Consider the following 25,556-nt stretch of genomic DNA (forward strand, 5'->3'; position numbering starts at 1 on the left):
CAGTAATAAAAACATATTTTCTATTACGGGGCATTGCAGATAGACTGTGAGAGAACCAGAAACAGGAGATCAGTTGCAAACAATTATTCCCTCTTTCATTTATCTCCCTCCACACTCAGGTTGTTGCTTTCACAGTTCATTCAAATCTCTTGAGTCTGTCTGTTATTGAAAAATGCTGCTGTCCCCAGGAGATACACCCCCCTCCGGAGCCCTCAGAGGCAATTCAGCAGCAGACACTATTTCAATTCTCCATGCCTGTAAAGTGTTCTTATTTGCTACTTGAATGAACTAAGAGACAACATGTGTCATTTGCAACTGTTACATTTGCATCTCTGTGACGCATATGTGCTCGTGTGCTCTGCGGGTGCATGTCTTTCAGGGTCTATGTATGCATACATGAAAGCACCTCTTCACTTCAGATGTGTTTTGTTTCGCTGTTACTTTACTCCAATGTTTGACCTTCACTGTGCAGAATGATGCATGCACAGACAAGAAGGATGATAATAGACAGACAGAAAGAAAGTTGTGACAACTGTGTAGGCATCTGTCTGAAAAGATACAAAAGCCCAAACTGTTTCATTATTCAGAGAAATAATCCACCCAAATGTCACTTTTGGACCTGGATCTGTCTGTTGAAGGTTGCCTCCTACCAGTGGTGGGAGAAATATTCAGAACATTTACCTAAATACTTAAACAATACAGTTATACTTGCAAGTAAAAAGTCAGGCATTCAAAATCTTACTTAAGTAAAAGAATGCAAGTATCTCTAGTATTTTTTTTCTCGAGTTATCAAGTCATAGTGCACTTTATGCAGAAGATTGTATTATATTGATGGAGGGTTTCTGCTAATGGATTACCACTAATATTACTAATAAGAATATGTTGTGACTTTTGCTTTTGCTTTATTGTCATAAAAAAATCTAAAATTTCATCCCAAGATGTCAACAGTTTCACATAAATACAAAAAAACCCCAACAATTAGCAAAACAACAAAATCATACAATAAATGCTACAAATCACAACAAATAATATGAAGTGTATGCAGTACAACATATTACTCATTAACTATCACATTCAGTGTTGGACCCAGGTTACTTAGAGGCTATACTCTGATTTAATAGGTTGACAGACAGAGGAACTAATTAGTTCCTCAGCTGGTTTAATTGAGCCTGTGGGACTCCAAATCTTACTTTCGTTCTCTTTTGTGTCTAAAGGCCACGACAAACCAAACCAATATCAAAGAACTAGTAGTGACGAATGCCAACAGTTGAGTCGCCTCACATTGCTTGTGTCTCGGCCACTTGAACACACCATAAGATTACAGCCAACAGCCAACTAGCACACACACACAGTCTGTGCCTGCATGAGAGGATATTACTCTCCATAGCAGCAGGAGGTGATAATCTGTCCTCGTCATTCAAAAGAGGAAACCAGAAGGCTGACAGGACGGACTCACAACACTATTTAGCCTGTTTGCACACCAACAGCAAAACCTGATGTTGAAAGAGCAAAAGATATTTACCGTCCACTAGCGAACAGTAACACAAACAGTTACAAACTGTTTCGGCTGAAGAGCTCAATGGCAAAACAAAAACAAATTTACCCAATATAATGAGTTATTTCCATATCACACACTCTTGACTTTTGCCGTTTTTTTGCGTTCCTCACTTCCGTTTCTCTTCTTGTCCGCTGAGCTGAACAGCAAATCAGAGTAATTCACTGACAGTCTCAAGCAGATTCAACATGCTGAATTGTCCGAAAAGACCAGGGCAGACTGGTTCCAATGCAAAAACTGATAGACGCTTATCAGTATTGACCAACAACGAACCATTTGCTTGGTGTGTCAGGGCCCTGAGTGACTGATGGGAACAACCATTTTTGAAATTGGTCCAGTATTTCTTTACAGTTCACTTGATCTGTTTCCACTTTTGTCTTCTGGCAAAGTGGACCAATTTGAAAAGCTGTTGTCTCCACAATTAGTTACTAATAGGGTCCAGGTTGAAGAATACCACAGCTTCCATTTCATTACTTTATATTTTTTTAAGTAGTTACATCTATTACAATGCATCATCATTCTACAAACTGATCATGCTTTGTATGTCAAACACAAATCTAGATAGTGACTGTAGCTCTCAAATGAATGTAAGAAAAACAATATTTCCCTGCAAAATGTAGTAAAGTGGACGTGTGTCGGTATAGTAGGTAGCATTACATTCTACACGCTGCTTTCTATGCATAAATAAGCATACATCTATTTTCTGAGCTCATTTGCACTCCAAACAGAAAAACATAGAAACTTGAGAAACATTACATCCACTCCAATGCTCAAGTATCCTCAGAGTTAGGCCTATTATGGTATTGACAGCTCTGTCTGTTCAGTCAATGCTGTTAACCACAGGACGCCACCAGTCAATAACATAAGCTGCAGCACACAAAAAAACGGGTGATGCATTAATACTTAAATTACATTGAGACAAATAACTGTCTGACTGATATACAATTGACTGCAAAAAACTTTAAAGTGGTTGATAATACGAGCATTCTGCATCTGCGTTGATGTGCTAATATCTTAATGGGGGGGACTTGACAACTTGGACTCATTGCTCACGGCAGTGACTTGGCACCGATCCAGTCTTCACCACAGAGAGAAGAGAAAGATAAGGGAGAGGGGTGGATCAATGCAGGGCAGAAAGACATGCTGTGTATTGCCAGAGCAGATTCATAATACAGTTTTTAATAGCATCACACAAAGAAAGATTGTCTTTCCTGAAACGCTTCTTCAAGAAGAGAGCTGCAGCAGCGTCATATATTTTCTGGCTCTATTCTTGCTCTCATCAGTCACCAACAGTGTGTCTCTTTTTCTGCCTGCTTATTTATAAAAAAGCATTTTAAAAACAGATGATCGAAAGCGTCTGACTTCTCACTGTCAAATTCAGTGCTTTATGATTAGATTAATCATTTCACAGCATCTTCAGGCCTGTCATGGACAAAGTTAAAGGAAAAGTTGCTTTCTTGTCAAGATTTGGATGAGAAGACCGATACTCTCATGTCTGTTCACTGAATGTAAAACTGGAGCCAGAAGATGTTTGGCCAAAGTCAACATAAACACTAGAAACAAATAGAAACTATAAAAGTGCGCTCAGTAGAGTGCAGATCTCTGCCAGGCAGCCGCCCAAGCTGATCGCTGCCTTTCTACACAATTTTATTCCAGCAGATGTCCTGCATCACCTTTCAGACGCATCCCATAGGCTAATCACAATATGCTCCTTGTCAATCTTTGATGGAGTTCTTCTCTCGGCCGCTGTATGTGAAAAATAGATAATGATTTAATAATGAGGGAGGATGAAAAATATTTTAATAACTAGAAGACAGCTTCAAATCTTTGATCCATATGATCAATTTGACCATCTTTGTTAGGCTAAAGCACAACAAGATAGTTAATAACAACAACTAACAAAGTTAAAGCAGACCAAAAGGAAACCTTTCCTCTACAAAGCTTTACTTATGGTAGAGGCATAAATATCAAGGAAAAAAATAGCAAATCAAAGTAACAGGCAGACAAAATGTACCACTTCTGAAATGTTCCCACCGTGTTGTCCGTCATAACCACACCGAGAAATTGTCTCAGTGAAATCTTCCCTCCTGGCTCCCTTACAGTCAAGATAGCAATGAGAATAACAAAAAAGTTGACTTATTCATCTTGTTTAGTGCATCATAACAAATCTAATATGGAATAAATCTGCCGATGATTGTCAGTGTCAGTTTTGGAGCCACAATGACACAATGAATGCTAAAATGTGACCTGCAACTGATGATAAGGTTTCTTGTTTTTAGCCGACAGGTTCTGGATCAGTCATGACTGTGTATACAAAATATGTGGCTGATTGGTCCTGTAATTTGTGAGATTAGCTGCAAACAGACAGACATGCACATACACGACTCAACGAATGACCCCTTCCATGCTTGTGTCTGGTGAACATAACAACTAGCCTGGATCTGTCCAAGCAGCAGAATCCACCCACCAGCACCTCTAGAGCTCAACATGCTTTATTAGGGCCTAATAGATGGAGAGCATCATTAATTTTATCATTAAATTCTTGGCAAGAAATTCCCCCAAAATGTTGAACTCTTCCTCTAAAAGGCTCCAGAGCAAACTTGTGTGTCAATTTGAGGGACGCTGCGAGGACGTAATCCTCATTCTCAAGTCTTACTTACAGGCTTTGTTTAATGGTGCCACTCCCAACAAAACAACCAGCCCTTTTTGCTCCATGGTAAAACTGGGGCAAGTGCAAATCCATAAAATATGTAAAGGGTGAAGTCTTAAGCCTGCCCGCCATTTCCTGCTGCCATGGGACCAGGAAGATTAGGGTTAAGAGGAGAAAGGGGAGTGTATGAACAAATACTTTACTCCATCAACCATAACAACTGACCCAGATTCTCAGATCAGTGTGTTTCCATATTAAAACTTTTATTTCTGACATTGTATCCACGTGTCTTTGTCAATATGTTAATACTTACCTATTTTCCAAGTTTGGATGTCATCACATTGCAGCAGATACTATAGGGCTACATCAAATATATGATTATCTTTCCCACGAGTACTGATGATTGATTTCTTTACCTGTCATGTTTCAAAAGCTTTCTGATGTCTTCATGATTGGATCTAAAGTGCCTTGAAGCGAACACTTTGATGATCAACGTGGCTAGGAAATAAAATTCTTCCATCACTGAGGAATCCCTAGGGGGCCTACAGGGTGGACGAGCTTTTTCTTTACTGGACAATAAAAGTAATTGAATAATTGAAAGATAAATAATTAAAAAAGAAAGAAAGTGAGGCGGCTCTTTTACAACCTCAGACAGCTTAATATATTCAGTCTCCCTGGAGCTTTCCTCCTACTGGAAAGCATCATGAACCGGTCAGGGAGTGGCTCCTGTGGCATTGTGCTTCTTTAAAAATGAATACTCTGTGAATCCTTTGTATTGGCAGCATGGACCACATTTTATACTTTGTCTTACATCTGTGATCCATTTGTATTTATCTTTTTTTAAAGGTCAAGTGTGTAAGATGTGAGGGTCTATGGTGGCATCTAGCAGTGAAATACAGACTGAAGCCAGCTAAAACTTCCTCTGGCTAGAATTACCTCAGTTTTCATCATTCAGGAGTTTTTTTCCAGGAGCGAAATTATCCACAGATGTCTCTTCCTCTCCAAAACAAACAGACCAGGTGATTAAAACGGCTAAAAACACTGAATAAAGCAGTTTTGTGTTACAAATCATTGCATCTCCAATGCTATTTGGCATCTTGGAGATGGGCTGCTTGTTCACCTCATGCTATTGTCTTCTCACCATTTTTCGATCCAAATCATGTGATTTTTCCAATGAGCCAAATTATCTGCAGTTTCATGTAGAAATCATGTTTTTCCGACATTGTTTGCTGTTTGGTCTAACACTTTTTCTCCACGATAACTCAAGAACCAGACATTCAAGAGGTTACACCAAAAGCTGAATTATCTGCAAAAGTCTCATGCTCTTCAAAACAAACAGACACTGTGATAAACCTCTAGAAATGCTGAATAAGGCAGTTTTACCGGTGCTTCTGATTGCAGATGGGCTTTTTAATATGATGGCTGACAACAAAACATGGTGTGAATGGCCCTATCAGGAGCCAGTGTTTGGTTTGTCCATTCTGGGCTGCTGTAGAAACAGTGATCTCCAGAAACGAGGACTTGCTGCCTTTTAAGATGTAAACAGCCCACCCCCCCCCCCCCATTACTACACACCGAACCTTTAGATTCTTATTTTATGCATAGTTATTAACTGAGCAGTAGATTTCTTAAACACAGCATAAAAACTTTGCTATTGCTATGTTCCTCTTTACATATTGCATGAGCATGAGACAAATAAAACATTTAAATCTGAACCATCTGAATTTGTCCTTTGAAGAACATCAAATCTCAGTCATTTCATCTGAAATTTATCACTTGCAATGTCACTTTTAGCCTCTGCATTTCCCTGCATTTCAGGAAGAGCACTGCTATCTTGTAACAAGAGGCCGATCTCTGCGCTAGAATCAAGACAATGACACTTGATGTGATGGCTCGGTGATTGCTCGAGGTATGACCACGGAAAGACGGGAGACATGGGAGTGGAGACAAGAAGAAGAGAAAATGAGAAAGGAAAGGAGAGACAAGTAGGCATGCAGGGACAAAAGATACAGAAAGAAAAGGAGGAAATCCCGACGAGTGGGAGAGAAATCTGAGAGACTCAGAGAGTCTCACCAGAGAGGCGGTGCAGACAAAGCACTGATTTTATTTTCAGCTTCAGTGTATTTTTGACACCTCCTGAGCATTAGGACAAGAAAAATACTGCTAAATAATACATTAAATAGAAAATCTGTGGAAAAATATAGTTTTATCAGGGTGAGAGTTCTGATTATCTTGTAAACTTAAGTTGAAAACAGCAAAACAAGAGTTTTTGAAAGATTAACCACTGACTGCAGATATATACTGTATTCCATTCTGTCAGTGTCCTAAACATTTTATGGAAATAAATCAAATTTTTTTACTAGTTTACAATTTACAGAAACACTTGACTTGTGCATAGAAAAGTTGATGGTCGTTGTTGATTTCATGCACACATATTTTTTACCTACTTTTATGTACATAATAGTACTATTTTCAAAAAAAGTGTTATCTCAATAATTGGAGCAAAAGCAACATAAACGCAAAGTATGAGGACAAAAAACAAACAAACAAAAACAACATATTACATAGATTTACAAACATATTATATAGATTTAAAGCCCACAACATTAAAGTCTTGTGCACTTACCTTCTGCCAGACATGTTATGATCATATTCAAGCCCACAGCTGTTAACATCTGCTGCTGCAGCGGCCCTTGCCTGAACAGTTCTTTCTCTCGCTCCATGTCTCGCTCCATGTTTTCTTTCACAATAAAATTTGTGTATGGGTGAGTGAATGAAGAGGATTTGATCTTAGAGCAAGCATTTTTGTTTTGTTTTTTGTTTTTTTGTAAGAGGTGCAAATAAAATATGGGATTTGGAGGCCGATAGATGCAGTGATGAGGTATCATTAAAAATCAACGCAGTATCAAAGCAGTAAAAAACAAACAAACAAACATATGATGAGCTCAAAAAAAGCCCCCGGCCTTGGGCATCAGAGGAGAATGCCGTTTATGTATGGGTCCATGACTGGTTTGTTTTCAAGTAATGTTTAGGGGTTTTTTTGAAGGCTGAGTAGTTGTCATAGTTCCTAATATGTGCCGGTAACTTATTCCAAGAATGTGTGCCTCTAATGGACACCACCAAGACCTTTTATTGTCATTTTTACTTTTAAGCAATTTCTGCATTACAATTTTTCATCCATTGGAATAGAGAGGGGAAAAAAAACACATCAAGTGTTCAATTCAGTTTATTTTAGCTAATTATTTATAAGTGGATTTAGAGTAGAAATCTGTTGTAATGTTTTTTTTTTGTGTGTTTGGAACATAACTGGGTTCTGAATGAGTGCATCTAATGAAAATAAAACGCATCCATATTGAAATGGTGGTTTTAGGGGCCCCTGGAGGTCTCGGGCACCCCTGTTTGAGCACCCCTGCCACACGGAGCGCTCCTCAGTCTCCTCCTCCCGCTCGGTCCCGCCTCCAGGAGTGACATGGGGAGAGAGAGAGGGACTCTGCAGACACACACACACGCACACACACACACACACTCTCACAGAGTCACACACACTGAGCTTTTCTCCTCAGCCTGCTGTGTCTCCACTAACGGGACAACTTTAAACCTCCAGGATATCTCCTCCGCTTCTCCGCTTTCCTGTCGCCTCCATGTGAAAACCTCGACCCGGAGTGAGGTGAGTGCACTCATTTAGTTGCTAGTTTTTTTTGGAGGGTTGAGCCGAAACTAAACGAGGGGGAAGAAGAGGGGATTTTTCTCAGTGGAGGAGGAAGCAGCAGGCAGGAGGAGGAGGAGAGGCATGTCCGACTCCTGCTCCTCTTGGAGCAGTTTTAGCTAGCTCACTTTACCGCCTTTCGAGGGTCACCAAACGCCTCAGTAACGTGTAATTAAACCGGCGAAAAGCGGCGTTTCCGCTGCTCGTGCATTCAGCCGCACGGTTTGAGATTAGCACAGCGGCTTCAACATCCTCCCCGGGATGTTGTTGCTGTTACGCCGCTGTAATGTTACACATGGCCCTTAATACAACCGACGCTGCAGCAGATACTGTGGTGTTTTGGACAGTTTGAGTCCGTTAAAAGCTGCCGAGGTTCACTTAGTAAAAGTGCCGTGACTTCATGAGTCCCTCTGCAGAAGTTGAGTGCAGCTCACCGAGGCTGCAAATGCTCAGGTTTTGGAAACTGAGGTTTCAGCGTCCAAACTTTTGAATTGAAAAATGTGTGCACACCTTCATTTGGCCGAACTGCAGAAATAGATTTGTTAGGGACTGCTAACATTTATTTTCCTTCTCGATTGATGTGTTGTTTATTTGATCAACCGCGGTCACAGTTGCTTATTTGGTCAAGCTGCCCCAAATTCAAACAATTTACAATGATTTATAAACAGAGAAAAGCAGCAAATCGTCACACACGAGAGGCAACAACCGGTATGTTTGATATTTTTGATTGATCAATGGCTTAAATCGATATCTGATAACTCTTCGTATTATTAGAACAGTCCACAACGATATCCACGTACAATGATATAAAAAACATAAAACCTTAACAAAGAAGCTGTTGCAACTAACAATATTATTAATAAACATGTCGATTGTTGTCTTATATAATCTGTTGCTTTATAAAATAACCAAAAATACTCACTATCTGCTTATTTTGTCCAACCAACTGCCCCAAATTAAATTTACAGAGAAGTAAAAACAGAGAAAACCAGAAAATCATCGCACATAAGAGGCTAGACCCGTCATGTTTGACATTTTTGATTGATAGATGACTTAAATCAATTATTTAAACTTTCTGTCAATTGACTAATTCAACAACAGTCCACAAATGTTCAGATATAAAAGCAAAAAAAAACCCCAAAAAAACCCCCCAAAAACCAAAATTAGAGAATCTGGGACAAGCAATTTGCTTAAAGGACTGTAACTAACACTAAATTTGATTAGTAATAAATCTACCTATGATTTCTTGTTTAATCCATTGTTCCATAAAATATTAGAAAATAATAAACATTTGCTTATTTTGTCCAACTAGCTGTACAAACTCAAACAAATTCAATTTACAGTAATATATATACAGAGAAAAGCAGCAAAACGTCACACATTAAACACGAGAACCAACAATTTGACATTTTTGATTGATAACGACTCAAGTCAAGTTTTATAACTGTCAGTCGGCTCACTGACCAACAGGTCAAAACCCAAAGATGTTCATTTTACTATGATATAAAAACAGAAATTCCTCACATTTGAAATTAGAAGTAACAATCAAAGCAAAAAATCTACTAATTATTTTCCCAGTTATCACTTTGGTGTATAAAAACAAGGGAAAAAATAAGGGAAAAATCCCATTACAATTATTTTGATAATTATTGTAGCCAGATCTAAAAAAAATATTAATACATTTTATTATTAATAAAATTTTACCCTAAAAATGCTCTTCTGCAATTTGGGTTTTGTGCTTGGCCTTATTGGGATTTTGATAATATTTTGATACATTTTGCAGCCCTAGATCAAATGTCCATAAGATCTTCAGTTTCTATTCATACAAAACAAAAACAGTGGAAACCCCTCACTTGCAAATGATCAAAATTATTGTTTTATTTTCTGACAGTCGATGACATCTGCATTACAGTACGGACTAGTCCACATTAAACATCTATGCGACCCTTTCGCACCACGATGACATCAGAACTGAGCCATTCACGAGCTGTCACCGCCTCGTGTTCACACAAAAGACTGGAAATGTCTCCACTTTGTTAGTGTCACTTTGTGCGAGATGTTCACTGTGTTAAGGTGGGTGGTATCTCTGCCTGGCTGTGTTGGCCTTTTAAATGTTTGATGCGTGGAGACGTCCTGTGCGCTTTCTCCTGCTGCTCCTCTCTGCATCTGCACCAGCTGTCAGCTCATGTTAGAAATGGGCTCTTAGAGGGATGGTAAAATCGCTCTTCATGCATGCACACTTACTGTACCTACAGTGTGTATCTGTGCATGTAAGTAACAGAAAATGACCTGCAGGTTTGCATCATAAACATGCACACAGATTGTAATGTTTGATTACATTGAATCTTGTAATGTAGCACACGGCCCGGGGCTGGACTACTGTGTGCAGCTCTGTTTCAGCTCTGACATGTGACGCTCTCAAGTGAAATTGTGACACTGCATAGAAGATGCTCTCTACATAGATTTTTTAAGAACATTTTTTTTGGCATTTTCTACATTTTATTACAGTCAATAAAGGAATGACAGGAGAAAGAGATGCAGTAAAGGTTGGCCGGACTTGAACCGGTTATTCTGCTGTTCAGTGTTGGCATTGTGTCATCTGGCTTTCTGCACATGATCAGCAGAAAGTTGTGCGCGTTGTAAGATGGAGCTGCAGGGCACAGTGTGCAGAGGCGAAGCGTAGTGAAGGCACCATGTGTGGTAGGAAAGCCAAGAGAAATTTCATAAACAAAACTGAGCAGAGACTGTTTTGGCAAGGAGGCGGTTGACCTCTTTCGGGGAGGAAGAACACGAGAAACTGACAATCAAGAAAGCTTTGGGTTAGACGTCTGCACACTAATTCATCTGCTTTTGCTATTTGTGTTTCTTGATCAGCCTGATCAGCTCATGCAGTCAGCTATCATCTGTTATTTTTCGTTCAAAAGATTACATCTTTTGCACATTGTCTCAACAAAGACTTGATGATATGGCGTTAAAATAATATCATGGTATTTTTAGGCTATATTGCAATACACGATATATATCTCAATATTTTAAAAATCTCCTCTAAACTACTGTAGACTTCTAAAATACAAAATTATTAAATGAACTACAGTCACAGATAAAGTAGCTACTGCCATAAAGTAAAGTTACACAAACTGCTGTCATAATAAAGTTAAATAAAATACTTTCATAAAGTTAAATAAAGTATTTTTATAACTAAATAAATCAAAGCAGAACGCATGTTGCTTGTATTCTGAAGGACTCAGCTCATCTTGGTATGCAAGTGTTGATGTTTTTGTTGTGGATTTCAAGCTTTCGGTCAACAGTTGGACGTTAGCAGAAAGTTAAAGTGTAACGGCGGCATGAGGATTCATTCACTGTGAGCTGGAAACAAACCAACAACACTCCAGTTCGTATATTGCAAATTTTTCCAAGTCTGGTGCTACATGGTGGCAAAATGTCACTAAATATTCACGATCAGAGCTCAGCAAATAGCAAAACACAAAGCCTCACCTGCTCACACTACCGCCACTGCCACTATCACTCATTAAGTTAGACTGTTACTGCAGTGTCATAAAATGTGATGATTTATTTTCTGTAAACTGAAAACTAGCAGCTCTCTAGTTCATATATTAATAGTACTTGCAATTTATAGTGGGGCTGCGTCCAAAACCATGTCCCAGTGACAGAAAGTCATTGGACTGGTCAGTGTCGGTGCTGAATCCGCACATTACGTATCACTTTCCAACTCCAAAGTGTTTGTTTTGGTACCGTACATTGTGTAGACGCCCCCTCAGCCATGGGGTCTGATGGACGCAAAGCATTATCAATTGACATAAACGAAGTAAACAATATAGCACAATATAAAACAATCAGATTGACTGATTTTTTCATATGTTAATTTAGAATTTATGGTTTAATCTGCTAATTGAAGCCTGGTTGTTCAATATAGTAAATTTCAAATCGTGCTTATACCATTGTTGGCCATTTTACGTTCCTGGATTCATGTAAGATTTTTTTTTGCAAGTACTGGAGATCTGTAATAAATTAACCAAGTACTCCAATATGAAAGTTACTTAAATGCCCATCCCTCATACACACACTGAAATTATTTCACCTAGTTTTATATTGAAAAATATACAAATAAATTTGCAGCACTCGCCACTTTTTGTTTGCATTAACATTAAAATAGCCAATACCTAATGTAAACGCAGGAAAACCATATCAAACATGCACTATTATAAAAAAAGCCTGTCTTTGAAATGCTGTTTTTGTCACTGTAGATGAGGACAAGCAAACAAATAGCATCACTGGGTTTGTCCTTTTCCCCGCCCACTCTGTAAACAAGGGAAAAGCAAAACAAACCCACGTTGTATGCTGCGCCTGCATCTGCAGCTCCTTTCCCAGTGGACAAAAAACCCATTAACACCCACTAACATCTGGCTTTTGTACTTACTGGGGAAGGTTACAATTGCCATTGTCTCCCGGGGCAAATGACTCTGCAATAGTCACGGGTATTATTCAGCTCCAGCTCTGATCGGCTCCAAATGGCAGTGATGGAAACATGACACCCGCGTGGACGCGCTAACTTTTGCCTCTTTTCCGGTGCGGTCTGTTTTTGTCGAAGCAGTGCTCGCACATTGTTCCAAATGAGTCTGCACCCAATCGAAAGAGAAACTGAATAAGTAACAGATTAAAAAAAGAAGTAACTACTGTAACATTTTACTGTCCTCCATGCTTCTTTCTACTTTTTTTTGTTTTACTTTTTTTTACTGTTTAATAACGTGTTTTCCAGCCTGTACATGACTTCAGACACCAGAAAACAAAACCAAAAGCAAGAAAGTCCATGCACACAGCTGTGGTCTACTGCGATTAGGAAAGGAGTTTCTCGTCTATCGTTTGCTGGTTTTCCAGCGTTTAAAAACCCTGCATATACATACTCATTTGGGTGGGAAAAGGGTACGGGAGTCTCTTGGTTGATGCTGGACAGTATTTACTGTGAGTTTTTCAAAGTGCGGTGATCAAACACGGTGCTAATGACAATTTAAAATCAAAGCAGTAAAACTAATTGTCAACAATTTTACAGCAGTTTATTGTGAAACCGGTAATACTGTCATCCCTAGTGCGTTTCATACGTTGGAAAACATATCACAAAATATCTTGCCGGTATGGTTGGGACCCTGTGCACCCTCAACACACACTTAGATACATTAGCAATGTACTTCTTCACAGTACAGCCAACAGTTCCTGTGGTATTTCAGATAATAAATCATTAGGCTGTATATAGTGTAATGGCAAAATGAGATTCCTCTGAGTGTCTGAGTGAGCCGTCTCTGATCTCCGAGGAGCCCCACTGCTCTCTTTCAGTGCTTCCTCTCCACTGATGAGCTGCCTCCATAATATATTCTCTGTAGTTTTGTACCCTAACTGATGTTTAATTATTCCGACACGGTGATTTGGCTGTTGCTCATAAAATATTGAAACAGAAGCGGCCCAGGAGGCACACTGAAAGACCTCGACTTCACTTTATCCTTAAACACCACTCGGAGTGGAGCGGGGGCGCCGTCTGTGACTGACATCAAAGCCAGCAAACACAGACACACGACCAACACACAAGTTGTTTAATGACGTTTTTACTTACATAAAATATATTTTTCCTTTTTTTCCACTGCTCACAGGAAGTCATGTTTGAATTGGAAATCTGTTCCTTGACCTCCTGCTGCTTAAGACATCTTCTCTGGGTCGCGCCTGAAACCAGTGTGCTTGATAACTATCGGAAAGCGATTATGCGAGATCAGCGTCGTGATTACAGCTACCAACCAGGCCCTGTCTGCTAATCTGTGGTCTTAAGAGTGAGACAGGCAAATCTCAGGCCTGCTATCAGGCGACTTAAGGCCCCTTAAAGAGTTTGTCCCTCCCTGGATGTTGATGTGAATATGTAGGTTTGGCTTCAGACTGAATATTTGTTTTTACATTCGGCTTCACAGATGAAGTTAAAGCAGGAGAAAACCTTAGCATCTTTTCTCTCATTTCTCTCTGTGTCTCTCATGTATCCGTCTGTTTGTTCTGTCAGAGTTGTGGGTTGTGAAAATGTGCGGCAGAGTTATACAACAGTCCTTGTATCTGGTTCTACTTCGAGGCAAAAGGACACCAGATTAAAAGTAGCGGGCCTGCATTTTATACTAGTGTTACTCAGATTGTGTTTTGTGGCTTTTGTAAATACTTAAGTGATCAGAGGACATTATAGTGGATCTCCTGCTGCTGATGCATGCTGGGGCATCTGAACCCCTCGTGTGACCACTCGCTGAGAGGATAAAACCACAAACATCATTGTTTTGTAGAGAACAGCTTTAGCATCCTGCCGTCCCAATCGATCAGCGCTGTGTCTGTGTGTTTGTTCTTTTGTTAGTGTGGCTCTTCATTTGCAGATGGTTACTGTCCATCTGAAACCGCATATCACCACAGTTAGCGATTTTTAAGGAGTGAAGCGTCACAGACTGTTTCTTAGAGCTCGGCCATACCAGTGTTATTTACAACTTATCTAAAATATATAGAAATCTGTAGAAATATAGAGGAATGCTGACAGTTGATCTTTAATCTAATCATGATATTTTGAAACTGGAAAAAGCCTGGTACATGCCTTTGACTGTGTATGAAACACTAGATGACTTTTATTTTGAAACGAGGGCCTTTTATTTGGAACAGCAAGTGGCGACAGTCACACAGTCACGGACTCACAGACTTTAGCTACAACGCTGGACAAGTCAATTGTCTTTTGCATTCAGTTCAGCTTTGCATTTTAATGTGCAAATTTGTGCTGCTGAAAAATTGCAAAAACACCACCCGACATGTTTACAAGTTTTTTTTTTCCGCAAAATGGATTTTCAGTGCCCACCCAAAGAGGTTTAAATCAGTGCCAAATGAAAATCACCAGAATTGAGAATAAAAATAGCAATTCAAATCCTCACCGAATGTGTTTTAAGGCAATTCATCAAACGACTGTTGAACAAACAGATGATAAACATAAATATGATTTCTTTGACTTCCAGCTGAAACACAGACTCATTGCCTTAACTGTACATGGATCGATATGTACACCGTTGTGTGCAGTCGCCCCTAAAAGGTCCAGTCTGGGCCTGGAAAAATGCTGCGTGTATCTAAATCAAACTTTCTGAGATTATCAACAATCGAAGTGAAAGCGAATAGAGAGCCTCAACAATTATTCAATAGAACTATTCAACTTAATTGACAGAATGGATTATCAGAAAAATAATCTGCAACTATTTAGATTTATTGATTATCGTTTAAGATATTTTCATGCAAAAATGGTATGTGTTGGAAAATTAACTGTTTTCTCCATCTGCCACTATGGCTGGTAAATTACAAAATCTACCCGCCACTCAATAGACTACAATTGTTTAGTTTTGTTTAGTTTTTTTTGCTCATAATTGAAGCAAATTTAGCAGCCAGTTGCGTATTTCACCAGCAGATTTTTTAGGTCATTTTCGCCTTTATGTGACAGAAGACAGTGTAGAAAATGAGCAGGAGAGAAACAGAGAGAGCAAGACATGCAACATGTACCTAGGTTAGAATCGAACCTGGGGTGTTGCAGTTACATAGCATGCACTGTAACCACTTAGCTACCAAGGTGCTCCAATTATGTATTTTTTAAAGATTTTAAAGTGCATAGCCCATACCAAATGATGAAAATATCTGCTAGTTGCAGCTGTGATCAAACCTCTAAATGAAGTCTGTTAGAAGTTCAACAACCATCATTATACATAACCCGCCACACCCTCTCCATAACTCACTCCAACTCCTCCCATCAGGCTGAATGAATGAATGAATGAGTGAATTCATCTTACAGTGCCATTTTTTAGTGTGACAGTGCTTAAAAACTTTATAACATTATCTCAAAAATGAAATGACAACAAGCCTAAAACAAGAATATTCTTAGTGAATGTAGAGTTTTCATGTTGGAGCAATCTGATTTTCTTCTCGTATAAATTGGTGTTTCTGCATCCTGACACACATGAAGCACAATGTGTTGCAGTTAAAACAAAAGTAAGACGCATGTCTTCATGTGCTTTCATGCATGAAGAATGTGCTTTATGAGTCAGTGTTTTAACATCCTTTTTCTGACCCTGTGCTGTATCTGTAGTTCTCTGCATGTTTCTGTGTTAAAGCCAAACGTTGCATGCAGACTGAAGCAGACCTACCAATTGCAGGCGGTCGACTGTTGTGAACAGGAAGTGAGCTCATAGAGTTTGTGGCCTGCACTCTGTGTTCAGGAAGGCGTTTGGGGCATTGTGAAGGTTTTTTCCTCACATTGTTGTAGAAAGCACACAGACAAGCCTCTCTGGTCTAGTTTAAATTCAGGACATGGTTTACTCATATGTGAATGAAATTACTTGACTTTCCAGTGCACTATCCAAATTATCTTCAAATGTACAGAAAGCATGAAATGGTTTGTCCTCCTGTTTTCCAGCTGGTCCTCATATAGTCTGTAGCATCTAAAAATATTCACTTTCTATAAGGATTCGTGCTTTCATTCTGCTCCTGATGAGCAAAATGCCTCTTAGATTAGACGAACACAGCTGTTGAACTTCAAAGGCAAAATTCAGCCAACATTGAAAGTGTTGTTGAAATAGTCCCTGCGTGTGTGTGCGTGTCTGTGTGAGCAAGCGTGAGTGTGCTTTTTGAAGACTGTTTTTATGAATTCTGCCTCTGCTGTTTGAGATGGGCCCTTTAATGTCTGGTTCGCTCTGTCTTCCATCTCTGTCTGTGCTCTGCACTCATTGGTCTAAAATTGACTGCACACTCTGGTGCCCGGTTGTGCCTGGTAGTGCCAAGGCAGCAGTTGAGGGCTGTGTGTGTGTGTGTGTCTGTGTGTGTGTGTCAATAATTTGTGGTTTGTGTCCTTGATGGTGCTTTTTCTCTGTCAGCCATGTGTGTGTGTGTGTCTGTGTGTGTGTGTGTGTGTGTTTCTGTGTGTGTGCGCGCATAGAAGTGTCATTTTTTGCCCTTTTTTGACGATGGTTCTCTCTGTGCCCAAAAACCTCAATACAAACACACATTCCTGCTCACACACACACGCACACACGCGCGCACACACACACACACACACACACACACCATGCGCCGTTAACCACTAATGTTTTTCCCATTAAGGTTTTAAGGTTTTATAAACTAGTGAGAACTGATGCTCCTTCAGCTCTGATTTCTTAAGTGCAGGATTCCTTCAAAGTGTGAACAGCTGTATCTGTTTAAATAGTGATGAGTGAGCACAAGTTTGTCCGAAAGCTTACTTTTAGGAATCCTCAGAAGAAACCACATGTTTTAATTGTATTAGTGTCTAGACATGATGCTGGTGTCTGAATTTATCGGCACAAGTTGCAGCATTAATTTAAAGAGGGAGGTCAGATATATGTGGTCATCTGTTGCAGCAGCTCTGGTACAGCGGCATGATGGTCATTTTTCTCCTGCTGTGGGTCAAAATTCCCGCTGGGTTTCGGTGCAGCTATCTAATTACCTCTGCTGAAGTAGTTATGTTTTTCAGTCCTGTTTGTTTGTCAGCAGGATGTCTTGAAAATCATATCAATGTCCTAAAAGAAACTGAAGAAACAATCATTTTTTGAGTTGACTCTACTAAGTGTTTTGAAAAGATTTCTTAACATTTTAATCATGAATCACTGCATTAACTTAAATATATATCCAATGGTTATAAGTAGGGAGTAAGTTACTAGTTTCATCATGATGCAGCATTATTACACTTTTCAGCCTCACATTGTTGAAACAGAGCAGCTAATGTTGCTGCATTCAGCCTGATGGGAGGAGTTGTAGGGAGAAGTTAGCAGAGTGGGATGCCCAGCAGGTTTGTTGTTTCTTGAGTATTTTTTTCATGTAATGGCATTGTTTACATAAGGTGTGTGTTTTGTGTGTTGATCTGTCTCTTCTCTGAAATCCCAAATATTTCCAAACTGCTGATGTAGTCCCGTGAGAGGAGATAATCCTCATCGTCTTGTTTTTGGCTGCTTGCCATTATCTGCCTGGCGCTGTGTGATGGTGACACAGATGTGCCATGGAAATTTTAAACTAAGGATGTATCTTCAAGATGATAGTATGGATCAGTGTTTATTACTTTGCATCAGTTATATTGGATCATTGATCACTGAATTGATACATCAGCACAGATCAATGGATCTTTACGCCCCTAGTTATAAGTGACTTTGTATAAATGCAAGTTCATATTTAGATTAACATTAAAATTACCCCCTGTTAAAAGAGAAAACCAGCAACAATCTGGATCCTAATAATGATTTGGGAAACAATTCATATTTTTACCTTTATGATGTTTCCATTATTTACTTCAAATACACACAAACAGCACAAAAAATTGGAGATAGTTTGTAAAAGTAATATAAAAGTGATGATGTCTTCATACTAGTTTTGTTTTTTATCTAATAGGACTTGAGTATGATTGTCCCACTTCCCTTTAATCCTACCTTTACACTTATTTACTGTCGTTCCAATCTGTGGTATGTTTGAATTATTCTTGGCACATTGACAACAGTGTACGGGTCAGTGGAGCGATTTAAAAACTACTGAAGAGAGCCCAAAATAAAGTTTAAAAAAAGACACCTCCACTACGCTGCTCGGAAGATATTACTGTGTGGCATCAAGATGGACCTGCATGTTATTCTGTGGTCACTGAAGCATTTCTTTGCAAAGTGCTATAATGAGTAATGTTATCATGTCTTATGTACAGCATTGTTTCTACTCGGAGTACAGATTGCAGTCTGCTTGCACACTCACCACAATTTATCAAGAACTGATTTCTGACAGTGTTTAAGTCCCTGCATGAGATGGAAAAAAAGATGTTAATTTATCAGGTTTAACTTTTCCAGAAAGTTACCACTGCATTTGATCAGGAGTTCACAAACCTGAAGAAAATAGTTTTTTGATCTAATATTGATGCATTTGTTGCATGAATGCCACTTGTTAATGTGAACGCTGACAGAAAGAACAGATTGTGCAGATCAACTGACTTGTTTTTGTCTGCTTTGGCTTCTCTGAGACTAACAAATACAGACAGACCTTTGTCCTGTAGTGTAGTTAGATGGGAAATCAGCATGTAAAGCTCTTGCTCTGGCCATGCCCGCAGTTACTGGGACAGTGCAGACTCACTGCGCACCCATCTTGGTTTAGTAGTGGATTAGAAGTGACACTTACTGCAGGCTGGCTGAGTCTAAACCTTGTTTACTCTGGCTGGGTCTTAGCCGGGGACTCAAACCATCATTAGGCAGTGAAATGACTCAACAGTGGGACAGCACTCCAGATGGGGAGAGTGAAGACTAAAGAGGTAGAAAAGAGTAGGAGGAACAATTCAGAAAGGAAACATAAAATCAGAGGATAGTCCTGAATTTGCGTGAGATAGAGTGAACCGGATGACTTCAGCAGGGGGGGTAGAAAGAACCTGGAGGCCTGGGCGTGCTGTGGTCAGACCCTTTTATAAATAAACAGACAGATTGGTCTAAAATAAACATGAATCGCTTGTGTCAGTGTGGAGCAGATGGACGAATAACCCCACCCAGGCACGGGACAGGACAGCAGGCCCTAAACATGAGCTGCTGCTGTTGTGCAGAGAACGCAGGCCAGCTTTTCCCTGCATTGAACTTTAGGCCGTTTGTAAACCATCCACACAAGAAAGTCTGTAGCAAACAACATTTGTCTGATTCAAAATTGACTTGCAGCAAGAGGATCAGTGTTTCGTGTTGTCAGGGAAGGTTGGGAACCCTGACTGGAGGGTCTGGATCTCTTTTTTTTTGAAAGCTGTAAACCTGGTTGTCTCGCCGCCTTTTCAGACCTGCATGTTGTTCTGCTGATGTAACGCAAAGCAATAGGCTTGCGGTGGGCAGGTGAAATAAAAGCTGCCCATTTTTACAAAAGCATCTCCAGCAATGAAAGGAGCCATCACACAATAACAGAGATGACAAGCAAATGGAGACTACAGACTCGCATAACAACAAAACAGAGGAACAAGAATGCAAGTATTCGTTGCTCATAGCAGGGCATGAGTCTTCACCACAAAGTGCCTGCGAGTGAGAAGAGGTGAATAATACTCCTTTAAAGTTAGCCTAATGGACTGTAAGACAGGAATACTGATGACTGAGTCTAGATGAAAAGCCTTAAGCTGCTTACGCACAGGGAACCTGCAACATTTCTGGTGAAATTTTCTGGGAAAGAGGTTCATAATAGTTCAGAGGTTCGCACTTAGGTCCTCTAGTGTGTATGGAAAAAGTCTGTCATGTGCTAAGGTCTGTGCTGCTTAGATGATGTAACAGATGGTATGTTGCTCTTTGGATGGTAATGCAAGTTGTTAAAGGTATCCTGTGAAGTTTTTGAGCACAAAAAATGGCTAACACCTGCTAACATCTGGCTTTTTAATGTAATAGGATTTTTTAGGTTATAATTTGCATTCAAAGTCGGGTCAAAGAAGAAGTCACGGATATTTATCGGCTCTGTTCCTGATCGGCATTGACACAACACCCAGGTGAACATGCTAATTTCGCCCCTTAACCGGTGAGGCCCTATAACATGCCAACACGAATTACCGTCAGTCTCCACCCAAGCAGCGCTCAAACATCAATCCAAATTATTCTGCACTGAGTTTGAAGGAGAGACTGAATACTTAAGAAATATATAAAAAGAAATAACCACTTTGGAGTTTTCACAGGCCTCCCTCCATGGTGCTTTCTGTTGTTTTTAAAATATTTTATTTTGTTTTTTTTTTTCAAAATATACAAACATCACAGTACAAAAACACAGATTTACATCATGAATAACTCAAAAATAAATTAACAGACAGTAAAATAAATTTGCATGTTACGATTCACAAAAGAATGTAACTAATGGAATTAAGAATAACAATACAATAAAAGGAAAAACAATATGAGAGAGTGGATAGCATTAACCATAACAAAATCTATCGTAATCAAAAATCAAAAATGGGATGGGAGTCATGTGGGATAGGAGATTCTCCATGTAGTTTATAAAAGGTGGCCTTTACTTCCTACTGTTGACTTGTTCTCTGGCCTCAGAGAGCATGGGTGAAAGCTGCGGTCGATTGAAGAAATAAAAAAGAAAAGTTTTTTCATTTTGTTGTTTGCATATATATGAGGAAGAAAGTGCATTTGGAGCTGTAATGATGAGTTGATTAATTGATATGTGGATTGGCAGAAATTGTCTACTATTTTGATAATTGATTAATCATATTAACACACTCCATTCTCTGGTCCCAGCCTCTCAAATCTGTATATTTCCTATTTACCTTAGTCTTCTATGATATAGAAACTTGCAAGATAACACTCAGGGAATCTTTTAGTGTCTTTACGTTGGCTTTTTTCCCCCACAATCACATCTTAGAAATACAAGGGGAGGAACTGTGCTTTGCCTCTTTCTACAGCGGTGGAAGAAGATTTAAGCTAATCTTAAAATGTCTTACTACAGCATCTTAAAACTAGAGAAGTGCACTGAGTCGAGTGCAGATCACTGCTAGGTATGTCTGAGGTCAGGGAACAGGGCGTGCAGGTCAGGCCGTGTGTCCAGTGTGTGTGTGTATGTGTGTGTGTGTGTGCATGACGTTAGTGGAACAAGAAGAACTGAATCTCACTCAGTTGACCCTCTGAGCTCCCTGACAGTCAAGGTGGCAGCAAATATAACAAAAATTAGTATTTATTCATCTCGCATCATGCCTAACTTTGGTGGATCGTAACATATCGGGTATGAAATTAATCTGCAGATCCTTAGTTCAAGGTGAGCCACAACAAAGTCCAAAATATGGCCTGCAACAGACTCTGTAAAGCTTGACATTTCTTAGCCCAGCCGGTTGATGGAAATGCCTTTTACTATGTGATTTTGTTGATGACTTGAGCTCCCTACCAGCAGGCTGAGAGGAGTGAGCACCTAATGACAGTATAAAATGGTCTATAAAGCAGATTTAAAAAAAAAAAAAAATGTGAATCACCATAACCTCGAAAGGTCCCTGAGCATACAGTCATAAATGTTTAGGGCTGCCCCCTGAAAGTCGAATCGGCGGTCTAAGACCCCTCAGTCGACTAAATTGCTTCAAGTCGAGTGGTTGTTTATTTTTTCATTTGTCTGTTTGCTGTGCAGTGTACTTGTGGGGATGTTTTGGCCCCCAAATTTAGCTGCGGAGTGAGTGCTCTTGACTTTCACGCTTTTCTTTGGTACAGGCTATTGTGAACAGGAGAGAAGAGAGAAAACATCTCTCTACTTCTACCAACCAATGCATATACAGCTCACAGAAACTTAATACAATACAGTCTCTGTTGGCAAAAAATGCACATTTCCAATCAGTCGTGAGCACAGTTAGCTTGTTTACTATATGAAGACAATGCTGCTGTCACACTGAATATCCCCTGAGTTTATTCAAACTTTTAATCTTTATACGGTGAAAAAAAGTAATTGTCGAATGTTCGTATCAAACAGCGAAATCTAATTCTACTGGCATAACTCAGAGCCGGGTACATTCCTGTAAATGTACATGAAAAATATCAGGCTGATTGGTCCAGTAGTTTGTGAGAGTAGCTTTGGAAAGAATGAATGCAGACAAATGCAAGATAAAAATGTTTCCTCTAAAGGCAAACCTGAAAATACTACCCTTGTAGGTGAAGGGGTAAGAGGAGAAAGAGGCTGAGAACCACAAACGTGTCACAACACTCGACAGGATTGTCTCTAGAAATGTTAATCGGGATGACGATTATCTGTCGTCTTGGGTTTGAGAGAGTCCATCTTACTCGCTGTCTTGTTTACTCATAAAAGTTATTCTGACCTCACGTCCTGTTTGAGCCGTATCTCCTTTTGGTACATTGTGTGATAAAATACAGAATACAGGTAGAATTGTCTTTAAAAGGCTTCTACAAGAAACCTCAGTCTACACTGGCAGAGATAAACAAGAAGCTTACGAGGTGTACGGTAAGAGTGCTCTAAATCCCTCAGTTTACACACTGTCTGCTGGGTAATCTGAGGCTCCAGCCTCGCTCTGACCTGCTGCTCACACTGTGGCGGGTTTGTGCGGGAATGGAAAATGTTTCTGTATGTATGTGGCAGTTGGCATAGATTTGTGTCTGCTAAAAATTGTTTTCTTGTGGTAAAATGACTATTTAGTTTAATTTTTTGTTTATTTATAACTTATAATTAATTAGTTATATATCTATACTAAACAAAGAAGAAGCATGCAAATCTAAATCCCTTTGTCAAGTCTTTTGGCCCTGAAATTCTAAGAGACTCAAGCGTGCAATGTATAAACAAAATGAAATTTTTTCTTACCACAGGCAAAATGGTGGGTTAAAAATAAAAAAGAAAAGAAAGGAAAAAAAGTGCCATTGCAGGCCTTGATTATTTCAGTTTTGGATGCCAGTTGTCAAAACATCTGTCAAAAAATGTGTACAGTTTTGTTGCTGATCTGTGTTAACATGCCATGAGCTTCGTTGTACCTTTCATGTGTGGCTATTTGGGCACCTGATTTTTATTTACATCTGCCCTTTCTCTCATCATTTCCATCTTGGGCAGATGGACTATTGTGAGTTGAATATGAATCAGTTTGAAACAAGAATTGGGGAAGGAAAAATGCATCCTCTGAATCCAATATGAATGCACAAAAACCTACAGAGAGAATACAGATGTTTTTTTTTGTTGTTGTTTTCTTCTTCAGCATCATACAGCTTCATTTTTATTCACACCATCGATGTCGTAGGAGATTGTTGGTGTATCTCAGCATTTTCAATACTTGACTCTGACCAGGTTTGCATTTTAGGATGTTTTTCCATGTAGATGTTGTTTCACATTTTAATTTCTGTTTTATTAACATTTCTACATATTTCCATGTTATTACAATTCACTCACTGAATTCTCTTTTGAATTCACCCAACTTCAGCACTTTTTTATTCCTGTATGTGACTCAGCTGCCATGTGACCATGGGGTCCGTTAAGTGGAGTTGTCATTTAGGTGCAGTACTGGAGCCTGCCTAAGTAATGATCAGTGACATGTGTCCTCAGACAGTGGCTGTCAAGCTTTTTAGAAGCATTACGGGACTAAATGAAAGTGTTGTTCCAAGGTGTTTTGGCTAGTTCAGGCTATTTGAGATATTGGGATAAGGTATATTTAGCATCATTTGTTCTGTGTTCTGCTGTGGACAAGTTAGACTTTTGTCTAGAAACATGCTGCAACAAGCATAGTGCAGAAGTGTAATGACGTCAAACAAGTTAACAGATTTTGTTTGTTCTTGTGTCACAGAAGATCCTCTAAATAATTAAGTAATATGATTAGAATCAGCCAGGAAAGAGAGTGTAAGGACACAGTAACAAACTGCTGCTAGTTGGTAATAGTATACTGCCTGTAATATGTGAGAAAATGACAATATTCTGAAAAATGACAGAGTGACTTTATCCTTGCAGTTTAAAAAAAGAAAAGAAAAACAGACATGTTTGGCTCACTCACAAGTACCTATATAAAGGTCCTAAATTGGAAGTACAATCTTGGCCAGGATCTCTCCTTCCTCTTAGGCGGCCCAGTCTCACTCCAAGGGCTTCAAAATACACTACTTGGGCAGTGTGTGTATGAGATACACCAGGCTTTCTGCCAGTGTAAATGCATCTGCATATTATTAGACGCTCAGAGAGAGCAACAGACATAGTAAAAAGAGCTGGAAAAGTCCTCTCAGGGAGGTTTGTTGAGAGGGTAAACGGATGGGTCCACCAAACTCCAGACTTGGACCCAGGAGGCTGGTATTCAAGACCAACAAACAGCAACGTCATCTGGGGCATTTGTGCCACTCAAAGTTGGATGTTTTGTAGTGACACACAGCTTCCTTTCAGCACGCTTTTGTGCTCCTCAAGGCTGAATGTTTTTAGCAATACCCGCTATCTTTTTCCAACTATAACCATGTCATTTTGTTGCCTAAACCTAATTGCTATCCACTTCTTACTGGCGTATTTGTGCCACTCAGAGCGAACACGTCACTGCTTTTCCAGCTGCAATTGTGCCACTCAAATCCTTGTGCTTTTATAAACGTCAATCATTTCCTAATTATAATCAAGTATTTTTGTTGCCTAAACCTAACCGCCCACCCCCTCTTACTGCCATGTTTGTGCTGCGTAAAGCTGAGTATTTAGTGACATCCACTGTCTTTTCCTAAGTAGCAGATTTGCTGTGGGACCACACCAGTTGTGTGAGCAGAGCGTGTCCATCGCCTCTTGTTTTTTTGTTTTTTTTTTAACTACTGTTTCAATGTCTTAATCTGTCATAGACAGGAAGAAATACAGTATATCGGTTACTCAACCTTTCCTTTTTCAGTTTCAAAATAAAAACCTTCTACAGTATATCTGTAAACAGAATCCCTTCAGTTGTTAACACAAGTGTTCTTATTGTGAAATATTTACATGGCCATGTGCAGTGCAATGCGGTGGCTTGCAATTCCACTAAATTAGTGGAGTAAATTCCACTAAATTAGTGGAGTAAAATATGGTAGTTACAGCAGCAGGCAGCTCTGCAGCAGTGCCACAGCATCAGCGCTCTCTGTGTGTTGACTGCAAGCTGCAGCACCTTAGTGAGGTAGCTGTCTGGTGCTGCTCATGCATAC

General features: G+C 39.5%; 1 protein-coding gene across 1 annotated transcript in view; it reads left to right on the forward strand.

Moving 5' to 3' along the window:
• The first annotated feature begins 7,718 nt into the window (after positions 1-7,718).
• ppp1r16b (protein phosphatase 1, regulatory subunit 16B) overlaps positions 7,719-25,556 on the forward strand; it is a 122,110-nt gene continuing 104,272 nt past the window's right edge. Inside the window, exon 1 of the mRNA XM_042505641.1 lies at positions 7,719-7,872. The gene's annotated coding sequence lies outside the window, so the exon portion shown is untranslated. The remainder of the gene's footprint in view (positions 7,873-25,556) is intronic.

This window comes from Plectropomus leopardus, chromosome 2 (assembly GCF_008729295.1).
Source record: "Plectropomus leopardus isolate mb chromosome 2, YSFRI_Pleo_2.0, whole genome shotgun sequence".
NCBI lineage: Eukaryota > Metazoa > Chordata > Actinopteri > Perciformes > Serranidae > Plectropomus > Plectropomus leopardus.